This window comes from Scyliorhinus canicula, chromosome 2 (assembly GCF_902713615.1).
Source record: "Scyliorhinus canicula chromosome 2, sScyCan1.1, whole genome shotgun sequence".
In the NCBI taxonomy this organism is placed as follows: Eukaryota; Metazoa; Chordata; class Chondrichthyes; order Carcharhiniformes; family Scyliorhinidae; genus Scyliorhinus; species Scyliorhinus canicula.
In genome coordinates this window covers 142,044,672-142,059,024 of record NC_052147.1, presented here as the reverse complement: position 1 = coordinate 142,059,024, position 14,353 = coordinate 142,044,672, and the positions used below count along the sequence as shown (strand labels likewise).

Sequence of the window (14,353 nt, the reverse complement as noted above, 5' to 3'; positions counted from 1 at the left end):
GACTCTCATCTCTCCTCCCTCCCCTCACCCCACCTGAGCTACACCCCCCCCCCCCCCCCTCCTGTAAACAAGTAAACTCCCCTCCCCTTAAGATCTAGCAGTGGCCAATGTTTTGAAATACACTATGAACGGTCGCCATCTTCGATAAAACCCCTCAATCGGCCACTCAAGGTGTATTTGACCTTCTCGAGGCACACAAACCCCCATCAAATGACCTAGCCACAGCATTTGTTGAATATTCCGGTGTCGCCATTACCAGTGCTCCCAAGCTCGTCTCCCTACCTGACTCTGATTCCATCAATACCAAGAAGGCCCCCAGGTCCAGCAGCACCCCAACACCTTCCCCATGTTAGCCGCCCAATAGTAATATAGCAAATTTGGCCCCCCTGACTGTCTCTCCCTCTGAAGCACTCCCCTCCCCCCCCCCCCCCTCCCCCATTGAATCCTTGGGACCTTGCCCACCCAGATTAACCCCATAATAAACCAGTCTACCTCTCGTCCCCTACCGCTCCATTTCAGGCCGAATCTGCTGCTGTCCAGGCTATTTTCGACCTGGTCCAATGGTCTCTGTGCAGCTTATTATTAAGCTCCTGGGTTAACACCCCCTAAAAATTCCTAGACAAAAGCGGGTGCAAAGACCAAAATTTCGGAACCTGAGCGGGAGCCACATTTAATGCAACCTCCTTCCATCATCGCACCTGTATCCAGTATATCTTTGGGGTGTAAGCCTGTAGTTCCAAAACATTTCAGCATGAAAAGTAGCACTTTGAAGCCATAAATTTTCTTTAGCAACATGCTCCCTAAATGTGAGAGCTCATTTGTTTTGCAGCTAATGAGAACCATGGCATATGTTTCTGTATAGTCTTCTAATTATACAAACTTCATCATTCACATGCACCTAGGATGACAGGAGTAGACCATTCAGCCCCTCGATCCTATTCCACTGTTCAATTATATTGTGGCTGATCTGGACCTTAACTCCAGTTACCCACTCTCATTTTGTAACCCTTGATATTCTTACTTTAAAAATCTCTTGGTCTCAACCCCAGCCTCACCAGCCTTTTTGTGGAAGAGAGTTCAATTTTACTTGATAGGCTTGGAGAATGGTTATGGAGGAGGTCATAGATAGAATTATAGAATTTACAGTGCAGAAGGATGCCATTCGGCCCATCGAGTCTGCACCGGCTCTTGGAAAGAGCACCCTACCCAAAGTTAACACCTCCACCCAACACTAAGGGCAATTTTGGACACTAAGGGCAATTTATCATGTCCAATCCACCTAACCTGCACATCTTTGGACTGTGGGAGGAAACCAGAGCACCCGGAGGAAACCCACACACGGGGAGGATGTGCAGACTCCGCACAGACAGTGACCCAAGCCGGAATCGAACCTGGGACCCTGGAGCTGTGAAGCGATTGTGCTATCCACAATGCTACCGTGACCATCAAGTCCTCGTTGACTCTCTACAAGAGAATTTATCTAGCTCCACTCCCCCGTAACTTTCCCACAGAGCAGCAAATTATTTTTTCCTTTTAGTTTCTTATCCGCCTGTCCCATTTGGAAAAACACCAAGTGAGTCTGCCTCTACTGCTCAAAGATGACCTTGCCCTCTTCTCCACTTGGATGTTCCTGACAATCCTACATTTACTTTTCCTTCGTCTGCTGCTCTCAGAATATTGCTGCTAACCCATTACTATTTTATTGTGATAAAGGATAATAAAAACTGCCTGCAATCACAAGACATTGGAATTGATTATGCACTCGCAGTACAGCGTGTCCCTATTTAAATTTGGTATTCAGCATTTCTCCAGTACATTTCAGACATTATATTGTGTTGTTCCCCATCTTCCTTAAACACTGACAACCTTAACAATGCGGTATCTTAAAACTGATGGAGAAACCATTGTTGCGATTCAATCCACAGCACCATTGAATCAGTCCATTTAGAACGGGGTGAAATTGAAACGAGAAGCGAAGGAAGAGTTCCAGTCTCTCAGATGAGAAGTTAAACTTTAAAATCATGTAGAATAGACCATTTGACACCATCTAGTGCACACCACTCGTTGTGTTCCACTCACGCCTTCTCCACAACTTCCTCAACTAATTCTGTGTGTGTAATGCCCCATTTCCTTTTCCCTCAAATGTTCACATAGCTTCCCCTTAAGTGCCTCTGTATTATTCAGCTCAACTACACTCACATGTTAGCTAGTTCCACATTTCCAATGCCACCAGGCACCATTCCCTACGAAGGCATTGGCGACCGCGGAGTTTCATTGCATTGGCTCATGGTTATGTCTGGAAAAGTGTTGCAGTGGTTTGCCAACGCCGTTTGTGGCTAACCAGGAAACATCCCTGCTCTTACCGCCTGCCATTAGGCGTACTGGAAAGATTTGCAGGCTGAGAATCAACCTGTTGGTCAATATTATGAGCATGCCTGCTATAGCCATCAAATCCTGAAGTGGGACTTGAACCCAAAGCTTCTGGCCCAGAGGGAGGGACACTTCCCACTGCACCACACGTCTTCTGAATTCCGTTTTTTGATTTCTTAGTCTTATCTCTCATACTGACGTTCTCCAGTTTTGCTCTTCCTCGCAAGTGGAAACACACTTCCTGTATCTACCATAACAAAGCCTTTTAGAATTTTAAGGACCTCTGGTGGGTAACCCTTCAACCTCTCTTCTCAAGAGAAAAGCGAATATGCTGTCCATCCTTTCCGTATGGGTAAAATTGTTCTTCTGTATTGTTATCGAAAATATACTTTTGCATCCTCTCCAGCGCCTCTGTATCCTTTCCATAATTATAAACCATTGTCCTCTCTTCCTGTTCTGATGATGATGTTGATGTTAAAAGATTTAATGTCAATGTTCAAATAAGAGAAGGGAATTAATTAATGTATTTTGGAAGGAAAAGTGAGGAGATTTAAATGGTGGCAATTTAAAGTGGGTGTCAGAACATAGGTATCTGGGGGTTCACACACACAGATTTTTCAACAAGTCAGTAAGGGTCTTAATAAACATGTGGAATCCTTGTTTTTTTCTAACTGAGGCACAGAGTGAAAAAGCAAGTTAATTTATGGTAAACATCTATATATCACGGTATAAAAGCAGGCATTCCTGTAAGAGAAGTGGCAGTGAGTTAAGGGAGAGAAGTGGCAGTGAGCTAAGGAAGAGAAGTGGCAGTGAGTTAAGGAAGAGAAGTGTCAGTGAGTTAATATAATTTATCACTGGTTAGGCTTCAAGTCTAGTGTCCAATGTGGACACCACACTTCAGAAACAATGGCAAGACTACAAAAAGGGTGCAGAGTAGATTTACTAAAATGTTAAATTCTGCATAATTGATAAGTCAGCAACCTGAAATCTTCGCCTGAATTTTACACAGAGGCTGAGGCCCACCCACCAGATGAAGGTCGGGGTGAGCCTCTGTCCACTGACTAGGATTTTAAAATCATCTGGCAGTTGACAACATGAGCATATGGCTTCTGCCCCATGAGGGAGGGTGTCCCACCTCCAACAGCTGCTGCCAATAAGATGGTCTGTAGCTGTTCCAGACTCAGCAGCACCTCTAGGAGCAATGGCCTCTGATTGAACCACGGTTGATTCCCAGTGAGGGTTATCATTGGAGGCCAAACTGGTAGGTTAGAGGGTGATGCGCAGTGGCCTATTAGGCAGGTCCCGGCAAGGTGGGGATTTAAGCAGGGACACCAGCTCCTACTAACCAGGCTGTCGCCCTGTGACATGGTGTGGCCAACCCTCACTGCTGGGAAAATCCCAGCAGCTGCAGGAGGAGGCCTTTATGTGGCCGTTGATTGGCCCAAGGGTGGGTAGGCAGGCCTAAACCTAACCCGCTGCTGGTAAAATACCCATGGAGGTGGGTAGATGATAGGCATGATAGGACAACACGGCGGCGCAGTGGTTAGCACTGCTGCCTCACTGGGCCGAGGTCCCAGGTTCGATCCCAGGTCACTGTCCGTGTGGAGTTTGTACATTCTCGCCGTGTTTGCGTGGGTTTCACTCCCACAACCCAAAGATGTGCAGGTTAGGTTGTTTGGCCACGCTAAATTATCCCTTAATTGGAAATAAATGAACTGGGTACTCCAAATTTATAATTTGGAAAAAAACAAAAATAAAAAAGATGATGCCTCCCACCCCCATCTCTTCTGATTTTACATCTCATCCCCACCTGCCAACCCACTCCCAGGTACGGTGTCAAATATTGGCTGTTGACTCTGTTTCTCTCTCTCCGCACATGCCAGACCATAGAATCCCTACAGTGCAGAAGAAGGCAATTTGGCCAATCGAGTCTGCATCGCCCCTCTGAAAGAGAACTATACCTGGGCCCATTCCCCTTCCCTAACCCTGCCTAACCTACACAGCTTTAGACACTAGGTGGCAACTTAATAGACCAATCCACCTAACCTGTGGCAGGAAACCAAAGCACCTGAAGGAAACCCATGGAAACATGGGGAGAAAGTGCAAACACCACACAGACAGTCACCCAAGGCTGAAATTGAATCTGGGTCCCTGGTGCTGTGAGGCAGCAGTGGTAACCACTGTGCCACCGTGCTACCTAAGACCACCTGAATATTCCCAACATTTTCTGATTCTCAGACTGATACTAGGGATGATGGACTTCAGTTATGTGTAGATAGAAGAACTGGGATGTTTCACTTTAGAGCAGAGGAGGTTAAAGGGAGATTCGCAAAAACTTGGTTTGCAGGTGCAGCAAGTAATTAAGACAAATACAATGTTGTCCTTCATTGCTAGAAGGACTGAGTTTAAAAGTAGGGAGGTTATGTTACAGCAGTATAGGGAGCTGGTGAGGCTGCATCTGGAGTAGTACTGTGTACAGTTTTGGTCTCCTTCCTTGGGAAATTATGTACTGGCACTGGAGGGTGTGCAGAGGAGATTTACTAGGTTGATTCTGGAATTGAGAAGATTAGTTTATGTGGAGAAACTAAGTAGACTGGGATTATATGCATTGGAATTGCAAAGAGTGAGGGGGGATCTTATAGAAACATAGAAAATTATGAAGGGAATAGATATGATAGAAGCAGGAAGGTTGTTTTCACTGGCGGGTGAAACTAGAGCTAGGGGGCATAGCCTCAAAATAAAGGGGTGCACATTTAGGACTGAGTTGAGGAGGAACTTCTTCATCCAAAGGTGCGTGAATCTGTGGAATTCCCTGCCCATTGAAGCAGTTGAGGCTATCTCATTAAATGTTTTCAAGGCAAAGGTAGATAGATTTTTGAACAATAAAGGAACAAAAGGTTACGGGGCGCAGGCAGGTAAGTGGAGCTGAGTCCACAAAAAGACAAGCCATGATCTTATTGAATGGCGGAGCAGGCTTGAAGGGCCAGATGGCCTACTCCTGCTCCTAGTTCTTATGTTCTTAATAGGGGTATTCAAAGTCATGATGAATTTCAATAGGGTAGATAAGGAGAGACTGGAGAGAGGATCATTAACCAAAGGGAATAGTTTTAAAGTAATCGACAGAACTCAATGGGCAGTGGATGAAAAGAACCTCTTTTACACAATGAGGTGTTGTGATCTAGAATTCAGTTCCTGAAAGACTGGTGGAAGCATATTAACTTGAAACTTTTAAAGGGAATATACTAGTCAAGGAAAAGGCTTTCAGGGCTATTGGGAAACAGCATTGCGTGGAACTGGTACAGGCATGATGGGCCAAATGACCTCCTTTCGTACTCTCCCCAATTGCCTACTTAATGTTCCCCCTGAAAAATTGCTGCAAGGGAGAGGAAGGGGTATAATAATTGTCTGGTCATTGTAGTACATAGGTGGTGCAAAATTCACTGTCTTGTTTGTCTACATAAGTCATTTCACTCGGGAAAGAGTTTCACATTGGGGTATTTCAATGTAATAAGGTGCTGCCTATATGCTTGAGTACCAGTACTAGTAATTTGCAGTTTAAAGCTAACTCAGATGTTGAGTGAAGGGTCGTTGATGTTGGTTGAAGGACATGGTTGGGTCAGGCCCAGAATTTTGTCAAGGACAGGTTTGCAGTTCCTTTATTATTGTAATAATTAATTTCTCCATGATTCACTAGATATATTTTAACATGGAAACTATTTTTCAATTGCAGAGCCAAATCTTCATGCCACTGAAATAGCAAGTGTATGCATCACAAAGGCAGTTTGGCTCATTGAAGACAGGGTTATAGACATGGTTTATCTTACCATTCCTCTCTCCCTTCATATCACTAGCAGTTGATTACTGGCTTATTTCACGCATGAGAAAAAACTGGTATCTCATGAGCAGTTTCATTTCTTTTGAGTTGTAGGTTTTCAATATTCATGAAAATCATTCCTATAATAAACCGCTTGTGGTGTAATAGCTAACATTTGTTTATATGACAACCACGTTGATTTCAACTCTACATTGCTGCTATTAATTTTTTCAAATCTATAGACAAGGTCATAACAAATTAATTTTTTGTAGCAGAGCTAATATACAGTGATTTTTTTTTTCTTTGTGTGGTTTATAATTCTCGCGAGTCCTTTTCTTGTGCTATATACATTGTCTGTGTGGTTTATGATTCTCCTGAAACCTTCCTCATGCCATATATATTTAAATGCTACAGGTAATGGTAGTATACTGGTAATGTTACTAGACTAATGATCCAGAGGTCTGGACTAAATGCTCTGGAGACATGAGTTTGAATCTCACCAAGGCATCTGGTGAAATTTAAATTCAATTAATAAATGCGGAATAAAATGCTAGTCTCATTAATTATGATGAAATCACTGGACTGTTGTAAAAAGCCATCTGGTTCGGTAATGTGACTAATGTCTGGCACACATGTGACTCCAGATACCACAACATGTGGTTGACTCTTAACTCCCCTCTGGAATGACCAAGCGAGACACTTGGTTATATCAAACTGCTTCAGAAGAAGAATAAAACCCGAAGGAGCACCCAACATCAATCTAGGCACAATGGCACACCCTGTTCTGTCCATCCTGGAAAACTAATATCTGGAGCCTTTTTGGAAATTTGGCTCATTGAAGACAGGGGTATAGACATGGTTTGGAATGCTGTCCCACAGAATGATGCCTTTCAGAGTCATGCTTACAGAATCATTCCTCCCAGCCACCTATACTCCTCCATCACCATCCTATGGTAGGTCCTGTACCACCAGAGATGGTGGCGTAGTGATGTACAGGTTGGAGGAGGTAGCCCGAGGAGACCTCAACATTGACCCCAGACCCCATCAAGTATCATGGCATCAGGTCAAACAGGAGCAAGGAAACCTCCTGTTGATTACCACTTACAGCCCTCCCTCAAATGATGAATGAGTGCTCCTCCATGGATCACTACTTGGAAGAAGCATTGAGTGTCACAAGGGCACACAATGGCTGGTGGACATCAGTATGCATCTTCAAGAATAGCTCGGTAGCACCACTACCGACTAAGCCGGATGAGCCCTGAAGGATATATCCACCAGAATGGCCATACTGCAGGATTTAAGGGAACCACAAAAAGTAAAAATATATGTTATCATCAATTCAGCCCCCAGATGATTGTCCCACTGTGAGTCAATTAGTCTCACCGGAACTTTGATTTTAACACAAGACTGTCCAATCGCCACTCTCGAAAACAGCCTGAGAATGTTCTCCCAAACAACAGTTTCTTTCGGATAGCTTCACCAAGGATCCACCATCAGGATTTCAACCTCTCCTTCCAGTATACCTCTTCCTGGATCGCCACGTGCATTCAAGCTTCCATGCAAGCTCTCAGATACGTGGCCATGCCACCAGAACACCACTGGCTCACATTTTGCATTAAGGTGTCACCAATCTTCTAATCACCTTGGATATCTGCTTTCTCGCAATCTGATTTTAAATCTGTTTCCTACAGCTGACTCTATTTCAGAGCCCTTTCTCTGCATCTTGCTTTAACTTTATTGAACAGGACCTTGTTCAGATTCCTGTACTTTGTTTGTTTGATTTCACTGCCTTCTGGGACTTCTGTCCTATTCTCTAGTTTTGGGGATTTTCGTCTTCAGTTTCTGGGACTTGCTTTCTGCCCCTCTGCATTGTCCTGCCTGTACTGGCAGTGCCTGTGGAATTCTTTTTGCCTCTGGATTAACTAGTTCAAAACTGACTCTTAAGTGCTCTTGCTGGCTCAGTGTGGCCCTCTTTGCTCAGTAACAGCTTAATTTTTCAAAACCCTGTGTTTGCTTTCGTGTCATAAAACCTTATTATAATGCAGGAATCTGAACCCACCTACAGAATTGGAAGCACCTTTTGTTTCCTGAATCTGAAACTGAATTTTTGACCCTTCCTTAGCACGCAAATACAGAAACACAAAATTAAGCTTAAATTTAAAGCTATACTGCTATAAAGCTCTACTGCCTTGAGCAGCACAGTGGCACAGCGGTTAGCACAGCTGCCTCACAGTGCCAGGGACCCGGATTCAATCCCAACCTTGGGTGACTATGTCTAGGTTGCACATTCTCCCCATGTTTGCGTACATTTTCTCAGAGTTCTCCGGTTTCCTCCCATAGTCCAAAGATGGGCAGCACGGTAGCATGGTGGTTAGCATAAATGCTTCACAGCTCCAGGGTCCTGGGTTCGGTTCCCGGCTGGGTCACTGTCTGTGCGGAGTCTGCACGTCCTCCCCATGTGTGCGTGGGTTTCCTCCGGGTGCTCCGGTTTCCTCCCACAGTCCAAAGATGTGCTGGTTAGGTGGATTGGCCATGCTAAATTGCCCGTAGTGTCCTAAAAAGTAAGGTTAAGGGGGGGTTGTTGGGTTACGGGTATAGGGTGGATACATGGGTTTGAGTAGGGTGATCATTGCTCGGCACAACATCGAGGGCCGAAGGGCCTGTTCTGTGCTGTACTGTTCTATGTGCAGGTTAGGTGGATTGGCCATGCTAAATTGTCCCTTGTGTCCAACGGTAGGTGGTGTTAAGGGGTTACAGGGATAAGGCGGGGGGAGTGGGTCAAGATAGGGTGTTCTTTCAAAGGGTTAGGGTAGACTTGATGGTCCGAATGGCCTCCTTTCGAACTGTACGGATTCTATGATTCTAATCTAAAACTATCTCTAACACGTACTTGTCCTCATTCTTCCCAATCTACGCGTTGCAGATGTTCATCTGCATCTGTTCATGGCAGCATTGGTAGGAATGACATAGACACACCCTGGTGAAAATGAAGTTCTGCCTTCACAGTCAGGACACCCTCATTGTGTTGTGTGGCAATACCACGTGATAAATAGGTTGATTCAGAACAGACTTAGTAGCTCAAAACTGAACATTAATTAGGTGTTGTGGGATGTTTGTAGCAGAACTGTATTTCATCACATTCTGTAACCTCATGGCTCAGCAAATCCCTGACTCTGCCATTACTATCAAACCAGCTAACAAAGCCTAATTCAATGTGGCAGTGCTGGAGAGTCTACTCGGCATACCTAAAATGAGATGCCAAGGCATACCTAGATGAGATGCCAACACAGGACGACATGAATACTGAGCAGTAGAAGGTATATGCTGTAAACAATCTAAAGGTCTAAACAATAAAACTCTGCAGTCCCACACATCCAGTTGTTAATGGCGATAGACATTTTGCAAAATTAGTGGAAAGAGGAGATTCAATGAATAACCCCTTGTTCAATGTTTGCGGAGCACCTCATATCCGAGAAGAGGACAAGGCTGAAATGTTTGCAACTATCTCTGGCCAAAAAGGCCAATTGGGTGATCTATCGCAGCTTCCTCCTGGAGTTCCCAGCATCACAGATGGCAGTCTTCAGCCAATTCAATATATACCATTTCTATGAAGAGATGGCCAAAGGCACTGGATGCAACAAAATAGTAGGACTAATCTAAATCAGCTAAATGCTACCCCATCAGTCTACTACTCTCAATCATGAGGACAATTATGGGTGACGTTGTCGACAGTGTTAGCAGGTGGCACTTACTCATCGATTACTTGGTCATTGATGCTCAGCTTGGCTACTGCCAGAGGTAAGACGAGAGTGACTTCCCATGACATCAAAGCAGCATTTTACAGAGTGTGGCATCATGGATCCCAGTAAAATTTAACACAATGGGAATTGGAGGAAGGCCCACCCGTGGATGGAGTCATATCTAATACAAAGGAGAATGGTTGTTTGATTGATTGATTTGATTTATTGCCACATGTACCGAAGTACAGTGAAAAGTATTTTTCTGCGGTCGAGGAACGTACACAGTATGTACATAGTAGACAAAAGAATAACCAACAGAGAACATTAACAAATGGTACATCGACAAACAGTGATTGTTTACAGTGCGGAACAAGGGGCCAAAACTTGTGGGAGATCTATCATCTCAGCCAGATACCACTGCAGGAGTTACTTAGGCCCAATTCTTCAGCTGCTTTATTATTGGCCTTCTGTGCATCATAATGCCAGAATTGGGGATGTTCATTGATGATAGCAGTGTTCAGTTCCATTCACATCTTCTCAGATACTGACTGAATCAATCTATATGGGGATTTTCACAGTAACTTCATTGCAGTGTTAAAGATTATAAATAAAGATTATACTTATGCAGCATGACCTAGACAACATTCAAGCTTGAGGTGTTTTTTTTAAATAATTTTTATTGAAAATTTTTTACAAAATATATAACAACAAACAGTAACAAACAACAATAAAACAACATAATAAGCATAACACCCCCAAGACCATAGCAACGCATATATCGAGCCCCCCCCCCCCCCCAACCCCCCCAAACCCGGTAAACAACAAGAGAACTTGAAAATAAATTAAATTAAATAGACATAGTCAACATTTCCCCCCTCCCCCCCGGGTTGCTGCTGCTGCTGACCTAGTTCCCTATCGCTGAGCCAGAAAGTCGAGGAAAGGCTGCCACCGCCTAAAGAACCCTAATACCGATCCTCTCGGCGAATTTGACCTTCTCCAGCTTAATAAAACCCGTCATGTCATTGATCCAGGTCTCCACGCTTGGGGTTCTCACATCCTTCCACTGTAGCAAGATCCTTCGCCGGGCTACTAGGGACACAACGGCCAAAACACCGGCCTCTCTCGCCTCCTGCACTCCCAGCTCCACCGCAACCCCAAAAATCGCGAGTCCTCAGCCTGGCTTGACCCTGGATCCTACCACCCTCGACACCGTCCTCGCCACCCCCTTCCAGAACTCCTCCAGTGCCGGGCATGCCCAGAACATATAGGCATGGTTCGCTGGACTCCCCGAACACCTGACACACCTGTCTTCGCCCCCAAAGAACCTACTCATCCTAGTCCCGGACATATGGGCCCGGTGCAGCACCTTGAATTGGATGAGGCTAAGCCGCGCACATGAGGAGGAAGAGTTAACCCTCTCCAGGGCATCCGCCCATGTCCCATCCTCGAACTGCTCCCCCAGCTCCCCCTCCCACTTAACCTTTAGCTCCTCTACTGACGCCTCCTCCACCTCCTGCATTACCTTGTAGGTATCAGATACCTTCCCATCCGCGACCCAGACCCCCGAAAGCACCCTGTCCCTCACCCCCCTTGCGGGCAGCAAAGGGAATCCCTCCACCTGCCGCCTAGCAAATGCCTTTACCTGCAGGTACCTGAACATATTCCCCGAGGGGAGCTCAAATTTCTCCTCCAACTCTCCCAGGCTCGCAAACCTCCCGTCAATGAACAGGTCCCTCAGCTTTCTGATGCCTGCTTTGTGCCACCCCAGGAACCCCCCATCGATGTTCCCCGGGATGAACCGATGGTTCCCCCTTAGGGGAACCTCCATCGAGCCCCCCACTTCCCCCCTATGTCGCCTCCACTGCCCCCAAATCTTGAGGGTAGCCGCCACCACTGGACTCGTGGTATACCTCGTAGGAGGGAGCGGCAACGGCGCCGTTACCAGGGCCCCCAGGCTTGTGCCTCCACAGGACGCCATCTCCAACCTTTTCCATGCTGCCCCCTCCCCCTCCATCACCCACTTGCGCACCATCGACACATTGGCCGCCCAATAATACCCCGGGAGGTTGGGTAACGCCAGCCCCCCACCATCTCTGCCCCGCTCCAAAAAGACCCTCTTCACCCTCGGGGTCCCATGCACCCAAACAAAGCTCATGATGCTGCTAGTCACCCTCCTAAAAAAGGTCCTAGGGATAAGGATGGGCAGGCACTGAAAAAGGAACAAGAACCTCGGGAGTACCGTCATTTTGACGGACTGCACTCTACCCGCCAGCGATAGCGGCACCATGTCCCACCTTTTAAATTCCTCCATCTGCTCCACAAGCCTTGTAAAATTAAGCTTGTGGAGAGTCCCCCAACCCCTGGCCACCTGCACCCCCAGGTACCTAAAACTCTTCACTGCCCTCTAAACGGGAGCCTACCAATTCCCTCCTCCTGATCACCCGGGTGTACTACAAACACCTCGCTCTTACCCAGATTCAGCTTATAGCACGAGAAGCCCCCAAACTCAGCCAATAGCTCCATCCCCCCCGGCATTCCCCCCACTGGGTCCGCCACATACAGCAGCAGGTCGTCCGCATACAGCGATACCCGATGTTCCTCTCCACCCCGCTCCAGACCCTTCCACCTCCCCGACTCCCTCAATGCCATAGCCAGAGTTTCAATTGCCAGTGCAAAAAGCAAGGGGGACAGGGGGCACCCCTGCCTGGTCCCACGGTAGAGCCTGAAGTACTCTGATCTCCTTCCATTAGTAGCTACACTCGCCATCGGGGCCTCATAAAGCAACCTCACCCATTTGATGAACCCCTCCCCAAATCCAAACCTCTCCAGCACCTCCCACAGGTACCCCCACTCAACTCTATCAAACGCTTTCTCTGCATCTAGCGCCACCACTATCTCCGCCTCCCCCTCCACTGCCGGCATCATAATAACATTTAACAACCTCCGCACATTCATGTTAAGCTGTCTTCCCTTGACAAATCCTGTCTGATCCTCATGTATCACCCCTGGCACACTGTCCTCTATCCTGGTGGCCAGGATCTTCGCCAGCAACTTAGCGTCCACATTGAGGAGCGAGATTGGCCTGTATGATCCACACTGCAGGGGGTCCTTATCCCGCTTCAGGATTAGAGAGATCAGCGCCCGTGACATCGTCGGGGGCAAAGCCCCCCCCCCCCCCTCCCATGCCTCATTGAAGGCCTGCACCAACAGGGGGCCCACCAGATCCGCATACTTTTTATAAAATTCCATCGGGAACCCATCCGGCCCTGGCGCCTTCCCTGACTGCATTTGACCAATCCCCCTGACTAGCTCCTCCAACCATCCCCACCCGGACCTCCCCCGTATCGTTGGCCTCAATGTACCCCTCAATACTTCCCCGGACCCTCCTACACACCACCTCATCAGCCAGCAACCCCACGTCCAGACGCCACAGCGGGCGCTGGTCCCACGCCTCCCCCATCTCCAGTTCGACCCAGTGCGGAGCATGGCCTGAAATTGCTATGGCCGAATACTCGGCATCCTCCACCCTCGGGATCAATCCCCTGCTCAGAACGAAAAAATCTATTTGGGAGTAAACCCTATGCACATGGGAGAAAAAGGAATACTCCCGCGCCCTCTGCCTCCCAAACCTCCAGGGATCCACCCCTCCCATCTGGTCCATAAACCCCTCAGCACCTTGGCCGCCACCGGCCTCCTACCTGTCCTTGAACTGGACCGGTCTAGTGGGGGATCCAGCACCGTGTTAAAGTCTCCACCCATGATCAGGCCACCTGCCTCCAGGTCCGGAATGCGGCCCAACATACGCCTCATAAAGCCAGCGTCATCCCAATTCGGGGCATACACGTTTACCACCACCACCTTCTCTCCCTGCAGCCTACCCTTCACCATAACAAACCTGCCCTCCTTGTCTGCCACCACCTCAGACGCCTCAAACGCCACCCTCATCCCCACCAGAATCGCCACCCCCCGGTTCTTCGCATCTAATCCTGAATGGAAAACCTGCCCCACCCACCCCTTCCTCAGACGAACCTGGTCCACCACCTTCAGGTGGGTCTCCTGGAGCATAGCCACGTCCGCCTTCAGCCCCTTCAAATGAGAAAATACCCTAGCCCGCTTAACCGACCCATTCAGCCCCCTCAAGTTCCAGGTGATCAACCGGATCAGAGGGCACCCCGCCCCCCTCCCCCACCAACTAGCCATAGCTCATCGACTGCTTGCCCCAGGCCAGCACACCCCGCCCGACCCGTTCCCCATGACGATAGCGCCTCTCCTCTACCCCCCCGGCCCACACCAGCTCCTTCTTGGCCATTCCAGCAGCAACCCGGTATCCCCCCCCCCCCCCCCCCCCCCCAGGCTAGGACCCCTCCTAGCCGCGACGCACCCTCCACGGTACTCCCGTGAGTCAGCTGACTTCTGCTGACCCCAGCAA

General features: G+C 47.7%; 1 protein-coding gene across 1 annotated transcript in view; it reads left to right on the top strand.

The window, feature by feature from the left end:
• LOC119958709 (partitioning defective 3 homolog B-like) overlaps nucleotides 1-14,353 on the top strand; it is a 1,329,970-nt gene that overhangs the window by 861,006 nt on the left and 454,611 nt on the right. The window lies entirely within an intron of this gene.